At 41.2% G+C, this 8,888-nt stretch overlaps 1 protein-coding gene across 1 annotated transcript in view; it reads right to left on the reverse strand.

The window, feature by feature from the left end:
- Cpx (synaptic transmission protein complexin) overlaps positions 1–7,351 on the reverse strand; it is a 128,906-nt gene extending 121,555 nt beyond the window's left edge. Inside the window, exon 1 of the mRNA XM_071771175.1 lies at positions 6,899–7,351. The gene's annotated coding sequence lies outside the window, so the exon portion shown is untranslated. The remainder of the gene's footprint in view (positions 1–6,898) is intronic.
- Positions 7,352–8,888: the final 1,537 nt, after the last annotated feature.

The following is an 8,888-nucleotide window of genomic DNA, read 5'->3' on the forward strand; positions in this document are numbered from 1 at the left end:
GGTCACAGATTCCTTAAATGATAAAGGTCATTTCAGAATATGAATGAACGAGAGAGAGAGTGAATGTTAGAAGAAACACGCGGTGTTTCTAAAGGTTCGTTTTGTTTCGATTAAATTTGAAAAGACAGCACATCTTATGCTCGTGCTAAGAAAAACTGCAGAAAAGATGCAAAACTATGAAAAACGCGTAATTTAGAAATTTTCCACTTCGATTTTCACCCCTTTTTTCCATGAGTTTTTTTTTAATGATCTCTTCTGATAAACGGTCGCCACTGGAAGCCCATTTAAAGCGGAGAGATGAATCCCGGAGAGTTGAAATAACAAACGCCGCGCAATGAGGTGCTAACTCGAACGCCCGTTAAACTTTTCAAAATACGGTATGGCGAGCGCATTGGACTGAGGCGCGGCGAGGGTAAGGGAACAATAACGATATTGTTCGCTTTTGGTGCGCGAAGATCCAGCGCGTGCAATCTGCGGGCCTGGCATTGTTTCGTTAATTAAACGGATAAGCCGTTGCGAGACGACGGCGACGACGACAACTAACGGCGACGACGCGGATCATCGGGAGCTCTGACGCCAAGGGAAGCAAACGCGAACGAACGAACGAACGAGCGAGCGAACGAGCGAACGGACGGGCGCCGCTCGACGCGTCGCACAAAGCGGCGGAAACGTTTGACGGGGTTGACGGACGTAGCCGGAGATAACAAAGTTGGTGCCGCGATGGTAACGTGGTGCCGGCCGGCAGCGAGGGTGACGAAGAGAAGACTTCAAAGCTGAGGAGGACGGAATCACGTAGGAAGGACAGAATAAACGTCTATTCATACAGGGATCCAGTTCCAATATATATATATACACACGCTGACTTGTACAAATGTACGCAATGTTGCTTGCCATTCAGTCTACGCTTGATCAATGAAAAAGTAGTGGCAAGTAAGCCGGTGCTTGAATAGATTTTTTAAACGGATAATTTCACCACAGCTGTTACTTAATTTTCAATCCGTTGATAGACGGCTGTGAAAATATAAGATAAGGAATCTAATCTGCCATGGTAAGGGAAAAAGAAAATCCTCTCCATTAAAGTAATTGCCTCTCTATTAAGGCAAATATTTTCATCCAAGAAGATACCGTGTGTAACGTATACTTATGATAAAATATTGCAGCAAATTTTTCTGATGAATTATTTGATGCAAAAACCGACAAATAATCGGCGCGTAGTTTACTGAGTGCAGGAAAAAAGTCTATAAATTTATACGAAATATTACTAGGCTACAAAGATCTAGCACAACCGAGGATGGCAAAATGTTGTTTTAACTAACTTCTTATATTTGAGTAAAGTCTACATTTAATGCAAAGAGCAAGATTTAGGTATATAAGATAAATAATTCGCAACTAGCGCCTAATCTACATCTACTATATAATATTTAAATATAATTTATTCACTTGGACACACTTGGACGTCTCTAGGTTTATACATGTCCAGATAGAAAGTATTGAAAGTATATTTCTCTATTGCAGTTGCCTCCTTTTCTTCCTCAAGAGATCTCTGTACGACCGAGTACGAGATATGCGCGAGATGGAGGAATAGGTAGAACAAGGCTGGCTGGTCCCGCGGGAGGACGAGCTACGCTGTCAAACCTCCGATCAATTTTTCACTCACGTAATTCCTTCGCTATACAATTTTCCAATGTACTACTTGCTATGTTGAACCTGCCAGCGTCGAAGGAGACCAGATCGGTTTTGAAATTTCCCCCCCGCCCCCTCCGTTCAAACGCATTCTCGCTCGTCCTCCTCGTTCTACTGTGCAGTAATCAAAGAGTCGTCGCATAGAGTGGACATTGTGCACAATAGATTAGATAAGAGAAAAGATAAATGACATAAGAAATGGATTGCAATAACATAGTGTAGAATGGCTAATCAAAGAACATCTTCTCTGAGAAGATAAAAGATATAGATAAAAGTGCCTAAATCATAATAGATAATCCCCCAGTACGTAGAAAATCAATAAGATTTAAATTAAATATACTTTTGTGTCTTCGTGATAAATTTTCAAATTTTCCTCATAATGATTTTCCCTTTTCACGCATGTTCCCCGAGCTAATCCACGGAAGTATATCAGTTTTACGAACACGCCGTATACTTAATTTACGATACGTTGGAAGCATTATCACTCTTCCTGTAGTTAGTAACTACATTTTCTGCACGCCTGCGATCCTTTGTTACTTTTCGCACACACTCACCTCTCTTTTCGTCGTATTAAATACGCGGATGCTAGTGTCGAGTTGGCTGTACGTCGTTGCAGGGCATCGCTAATAGACGCTAAAATACAATTTGCTGATAGATACGCGAGCAGCCTTCGGAGGAGTAGATTTTAGCAGGAGTAGAATATTAATTAATGTCGCACGATTCCATTAAAATGGCGCGCTGTCTAAAGGATATATCCATTTATCGTTAATAGCCTATTTAGCGCGACACGTGGGATTTATCCGAGTATCATTACTCTTTGTGAAATTATAACCTTGCGAACAAATGTGTTACATCCGTAATGATCATGATTTTGCAATAGAGATGTCAAACGTTAATTAATTATGCTACTACTAATCATCACAAAATTCATGTATTATAATTATGATATATATGCATTATAATTACAAGATATGAGAGATATCTTGTAATATAATACATTTATATAAAATCGCTTTATTATAAAATTCATTTTATTATAAAATTTATCATCTTTGTGTTTCTATATGATCGCATATAATTATTTTAGCTTTCTGAGGTGATTTTGTACCAATTTCTATATATGAGATTCGAGATTCATTTATTTCAAAAGGTAGAGATAGAAGAAGATTGTGTCTCCACACGATTCATTCGGCCATGTGCACATGCACACATATACTTATATCGTATAGCAATCAATACCTTGATGTTATTAAAGTACTACCAAGAGATACCGATATCGATGTTTTCAAGTTTTTCGGAGAAGTTTTGTACGCGCAGAAACTTCTGTATGTTGCAATTAATAGAGCCATTGTTGAACGAAAGAGGATCTGATTCTCGAGAGACGTACCGAGAGTTTTTGCGAATTCTGGCACGAAAGGGTTGCCTCTCATTCCTGGTCCAATTTCACCGGCAAACCGGTGCGTATATACGAAGCAATGAGATAAAATACCTTGGGGAATATAAGAGGGGTAGAGAATTCTGCAACATGGCGCGGGAAAGGGGTATAACGCGACTTGCCGCTCGTTTTAGTTTCTCTCGGAAGATCGACTTCTGGGCTATCGCGGTATCAACTCTCGCCGAGCCCCGTGACTCCCCGAATTGCTGATTGATTACGAGATTAGGATTGATCGCGCGAAAAAAAAAACACATGGCTGTAATAAATCACATGGCCGAATAAATCGTGTGGACATATAATCTTCTTCCATCTCTACCTTCTCCGTTTCTCTCATTCTCTCTTTCTCACACGTTGTGGCCTTTAATGTGCAAAAACGAGGAAATAGCTTGAAAGCGGCCATATAGAATGACAGTTCAGCAGGGCCGACGCGATCCAGGGGATTCTCACCCGAGACATTTCTCTTGCTCGCAAAAAAAATCTGGGTCGGACACGACAGTTTCTGGGACACGTCGTTTAGAAATAAATTATATGTTTATAATAATATATCTTGTTGTCATATAGGCTGTGTGTCGTGTACGTGTGAAACGTGTTGAAAATATTTAAATTTCAATATCCTACCTGTGTATACAGCCTATTAATACGACTTAAGTAATCGATAAGCCGATAGGTTTAAAAAAAATCAACACACAGCTTACTCCGATAAGCTATGGAAATTGCAAGAAGTTTCCGTTTAATATCATAATTGTTAATTATTAACAAATCTGCTTTTTGAAGCACAGTTTCCGTGTTGCGCGAAATAACAAGTCACCCTTTTAAGAGAAAATCGTGGTTTGTTCAAGCGGTACGTTGAAGCTTAGAAAATCCACAAACCACGTCTCTTTAAAATAAACGTTTCAACAAAACTGGATTTTTCCATAAATTCTGCTCTTTGTGAAGTTACGTAACCGAGCGGTCCGTGCGAAACAAAAATTAAACGCGTGCTCATTCTTACAGGTACAAAGAAGCCCTTTCTACGTTTCAAGTCTTGCATTACTCTGCCATTTTTCCACTCTTCAGCGAGACTGTCATTATTTCCACCGAAGATACAAGAAACGAATAAGCGGGTACACACACGTTATTATGAAATGTTCCGTCTCTCTATACAGTGCATGTCGAGAGTACGCAATCAGTTCATACGCAGATTAACCCGAGTGGTAATTTAGCAGTCTGCGAGTGAACCGCGACTGCGAGATTCACCTGCCTTCGTATGTATTCATCAACATGCACTACACACACGTATTTTACGTACCGAACAATGCATCTGCGAGTTCCTCTCGTAACATTTCATAACCCGCCAGCGGCAAAATATGAAGCACAGTAATTTTTACGAAGTCAGAATACAGCACAATAAAATTTCTTTTATCGGTACAAAATACAAGCAGTCATCTTAAATTGCCTCGTGACTCGTGATATTTCGCGAATCTAAGATTTCAAAACATTTTTATTTAAAAAAATATATACATATTTCAGGTCGAACCAAAGAATATATCCCTGCGAGAAATGAGCAAGCGTTTTAAGTAACAGCATACAACAAGCGTATATCCAAGGTCTCTCACTTGAGCGGATCTTGCAAGAAAGCTAAAAAGCTGGTTTCCGTACCGGTGAGATACAGTCAATCTCTTTCAATACAGAAATATGAAATTTTTCGCTGTTTACCGAAACGGTTTCGCTATTGATCGCGTTTGGTCGCAGCAGTTATTCGGTTAGTGAATAAAGTTTCGCCGACGAGGGATTCGGAGATGAGCAGAATCCTCGCGGGAGCGAATTTTCGTCGGGGACTTTGCGGCGCGTTCTTACCGGCGCACAAAGCCGCTATGTTTACGTATATCTATCGTGTGATGCCTTTTTCGCCTAGCCACGGGCTTCGAGCAGTTGCATGTTGGTAACGTAAACAGTCATCTATAGTATAATTCAGCGTAGGATAAGCTATCCTAGGAGGAACATCGTGGGAAACCACTACAATATCGAGAACGTCACTTGTCGAAGATAATCTCGTGATATTTCGTGATGGCATTCGAAAATTTACTCGCTATTTTTCGACTGACTTTAGAAAATATCTAATGATTTCCAAAGTGTCTCAACAAGACGTAAATAATATGTGTGTTAATGTTTCTCTCAATTGATCATATATGAATAATATATTTTAAAAATAGACATATAATCGTCTCGTTTTAACTTTTCATTTTATAACTTTTCTATTTCACATATCGGTGAGTGAGTGTAAAACAATTTGAGATATCAAAAAACATTTGACAGTTTCCGATTTGACAATTTTTAAAAAAGCATGTTATATTTTTGTATAAAAGTCCCTCCTTCTTTTTCCTCGAAATGGCGAATAATCTACTGTTTTGCACAATTAACTCAAATAGGATTTATGTCGGATTTATTACTCGGCTATACTACTATTTATTTAAGTTGACTTCCCTGCCAATAGATGACAGCACCTTATGATGAGGTGCAAGCCACAGGAGAACAAGAGAATTCTAGTAAACTGGAATTTTTTTTATATAGGTACCGGTTCCGCCGTAGAGCGGTTATTCAATAAAGATTCAATGGAACTTGATAAAAATACAATAAAAATAAAACAATCGATATAAAATAAGAATTATGCGCATAAAAGCCAATAATGTTCCGAGTCTTTCGAAAAATTAATGTATTTATAGCTTTGCAATAACCATAAATTTTCAATTTATTACCAAATGTATTATTTATTATAATAATAGTCGATATATTGTGCGTTAGCACGTTCTTGCAAAAATAAAGTTTTGAGAAGTTTGTAAATTGTATACAGATTGTCGTTGTTAATCGAATACCGATACTATGATTTTCTTATCAGCACCGGAAGTCACATAAACCGGCTCTCGTCTCAAGCGGCTTATGTAAAAAATATATAATTCATTACTTTCTTTTTCAAAGCCCGAGATAATCTTTTGTAGACATCTCATTCAGTTTCATGGCGGTTTTACATAGTTAGAAAAGATAAAATCGCCTTGCAAATAGTTCTTTAGAGTTCCATCTTGCTGCATTACTCCCACAGTCCCACGTTATAACATTACGCGAATAATAATGTTATGTCTGTATTAATCGACATACGTTTAACATTTCTCTCGCCGTTCAAAGTTAAAAGGCTTAATACAATCGGCAACGTAATTCGTAACGTGGGTTCCGTAAAACCTAATCAAATTTTTATCTCGAAAGCCATTTTTAATATCTGCGCATAGTTATGAAATGCTTTAGTCTAATTAGTGTCGTCGAAAGTTTTTTTATATGCAAATTTAATTGATAATCTCTTGAATCTGCATGTCTTTAGAAGAAATTATAAGTTTACGTTTAAATATACGTGCAAAATCCGGATAAATCCGCGAGCCTTCGCAATTTCGAATACGGTGCAACACGGATTTTCGAATATTAGGTATATTGAAAAACTCACAGAGTTAAACTCACAGTTAGTAAAGCACGGAATTTTCGTTAGTTTATCAGTAGGGGAAAAGAACCTTCCCAGCGTAAAGAGAATAAAAATTGAGGAAGCGAGAACCCCGTCTCGAACGGTATTCGAAACTTTTGCATAACTTTGATATCGAAGGCATTTGCAAACTTTAGGGAGACGCTCTCCGAAAATTTGCGCGAATTTGCCAGGCAAATCTGGCAAATTCGAGGTTCGCGTACGGTACGCTGGCGGTTCAGTGGGAACCGAACGTATAAAGGTAAAGGTATAGATAGGTAGACGCGTCGCCCACTCACCTCGCTGCGCCGCAGGCAGGCAGGCAGGCAGGCAGGTAGATCCGCAGCCGGTCGAAGCGGTCGAAGCGGACGAACCGGGGTCGCAGGTCGCAGCACGACGATTATACGGGTCGGAGTAACCCGTCGGAGTAAGCACGAGGGTACTCCGGCAAGACTTCCGTTGACGTAGACCGATGCACGGTTACTACGCGCGCCTCCCCGGTCACCAGCTTGGCTCTCCGTCCGCCAAGCGGGAAAAAAGGAAAAAGTGGAGAGAGACAGACAGAGAGAGAGAGAGAGAGAAGGAGAGAGAGTGAGAGAGAGAGAGAGCGTGTGTGTGTGAGGGTGAGTGAGAGAGGTACGAGGCGGGTGAGTAGAGAGAGAGAAAGAGAGACAGAGATAGCGAGTGTGCGATGCGGTGTGAGAGATCGAAGTCTCGTGGCAAACGTTCGTGGACTGAGTGAACCCTGAGTTCGGACTGAGCGGCGCTTAGGCGACGTTAGCGCCGCGCAACGGGGGGCGCGGGAATCACCATCGATCCGCCGAGGGTGGTATGGGAAGAGCTCCGCGTTAGGAGAGGGGTGCGGAATAGGGATTGGTCGCCTCGTCGGCCGAGGGGACAAGGATGAGCGGAGATAGAGGCGAGGTTGCGGTAAGACATGCCACCACTACTACCACCGCGCCGCCGCCGCCGTCGCCGCCGTCGCCGCCGCCACGATCGTCGCGGTGGCAAGGATTAGGGACGGAAGAGAGAGCCGATGATGCGAACGGGGAAGAAGGCGAAGCGCGGAGCGTAAACGCGCCGCTTTCGCTCCCCTAAAATCCCGATCATTTTTAGCCTCCATCCCTCTTTCTCTCGAATATACGCCCTCTCTCTGTACCCCTTTCTCCCCCCCCCCCTCACGCCGCTTTCCCTGACCCTTCTCCCCTCGCCCGTCGGTAACCCTCCGTTCCCTCCGTTCGGTCTCCCTTGCCGCCCACCGCCACGCCTCTCTCCTCATCTTCGTGTCCTTCAGCCTTCTTCTTTGTCCTCTTCCTCCCTGTGTAGATATACATATACATCTCTAAAGTTATAAATATATGTCCTCGTGCATAATTCAATTAAACGCGACCATCTCTCGAAGATGCTTTAGATTGACGCGATATCATTGGTTCAACCAGATCCAAGAACATCGAGCAATCGTTTTAACTTCTTTATTTTTATCATTTTTATCATTTTTATCGCGCGAGCGTGGGCTCTTTATCTACCTATCTCGAAACTCGAAACATCCCTCCAGATCAAAGCGCGTTATCTATCGTCTGGCCAGATCGCTGAGATCCGCGTTTAGACTTATTGTTAAACGCGCTTGCACGTCGGTGGATGAATGAACGAACGTCAAGCGCAGCGTTGCTTACCGCAAATGCGCCATATGCAAAACAAGGGAGGCTGAAACCCTTCTAGGGTGACCGGAAATTGTATAATTTCCTCGCATTCTGTACGTCTATAATAGTTGCTTTGCCGTCAACATCACGCTGACAGCATGCATCTACGGAGCATCTCCGGCTCCGGGCTCCGGATCCGGACATTCCGGACTGCACTGACTGCAGACTGGCGGACTGATTCCTCGTGAAAAAATAATGCGGGCTCTACAATGCGAGTCGCAAGTCATAAATCGCAAGAGATTTGCCAATCACAGTCGAATTTGATAAGAATAATCGACTGTGATTGGTCAATTTCATATACGACCCACGACTCGCATATTGTAGACCCCGCATAAGTCCCAAACTATAGAACAAACATTTTCGTACGAAACTTTAAAAAAGCACATTTTATTGAAAATATGAAAGAAATTTTTATATTTTACATAACTTTTTTGCCTATTTAAAATTATTTTTTATTTTATTGCAAATAAAATGTAATATTTGTTTTTTTATGTATTAAAAATGACACAAGATTGTCTAAGATAATTAAACTTTCTATTTTAAGGCTATTTTTCGTGAAAATAAGTTTAGAACGAACAATAAAGTTTTG

The sequence above is a fragment of the Temnothorax longispinosus genome, chromosome 2 (genome assembly GCF_030848805.1).
Source record: "Temnothorax longispinosus isolate EJ_2023e chromosome 2, Tlon_JGU_v1, whole genome shotgun sequence".
Classification (NCBI taxonomy): domain Eukaryota; kingdom Metazoa; phylum Arthropoda; class Insecta; order Hymenoptera; family Formicidae; genus Temnothorax; species Temnothorax longispinosus.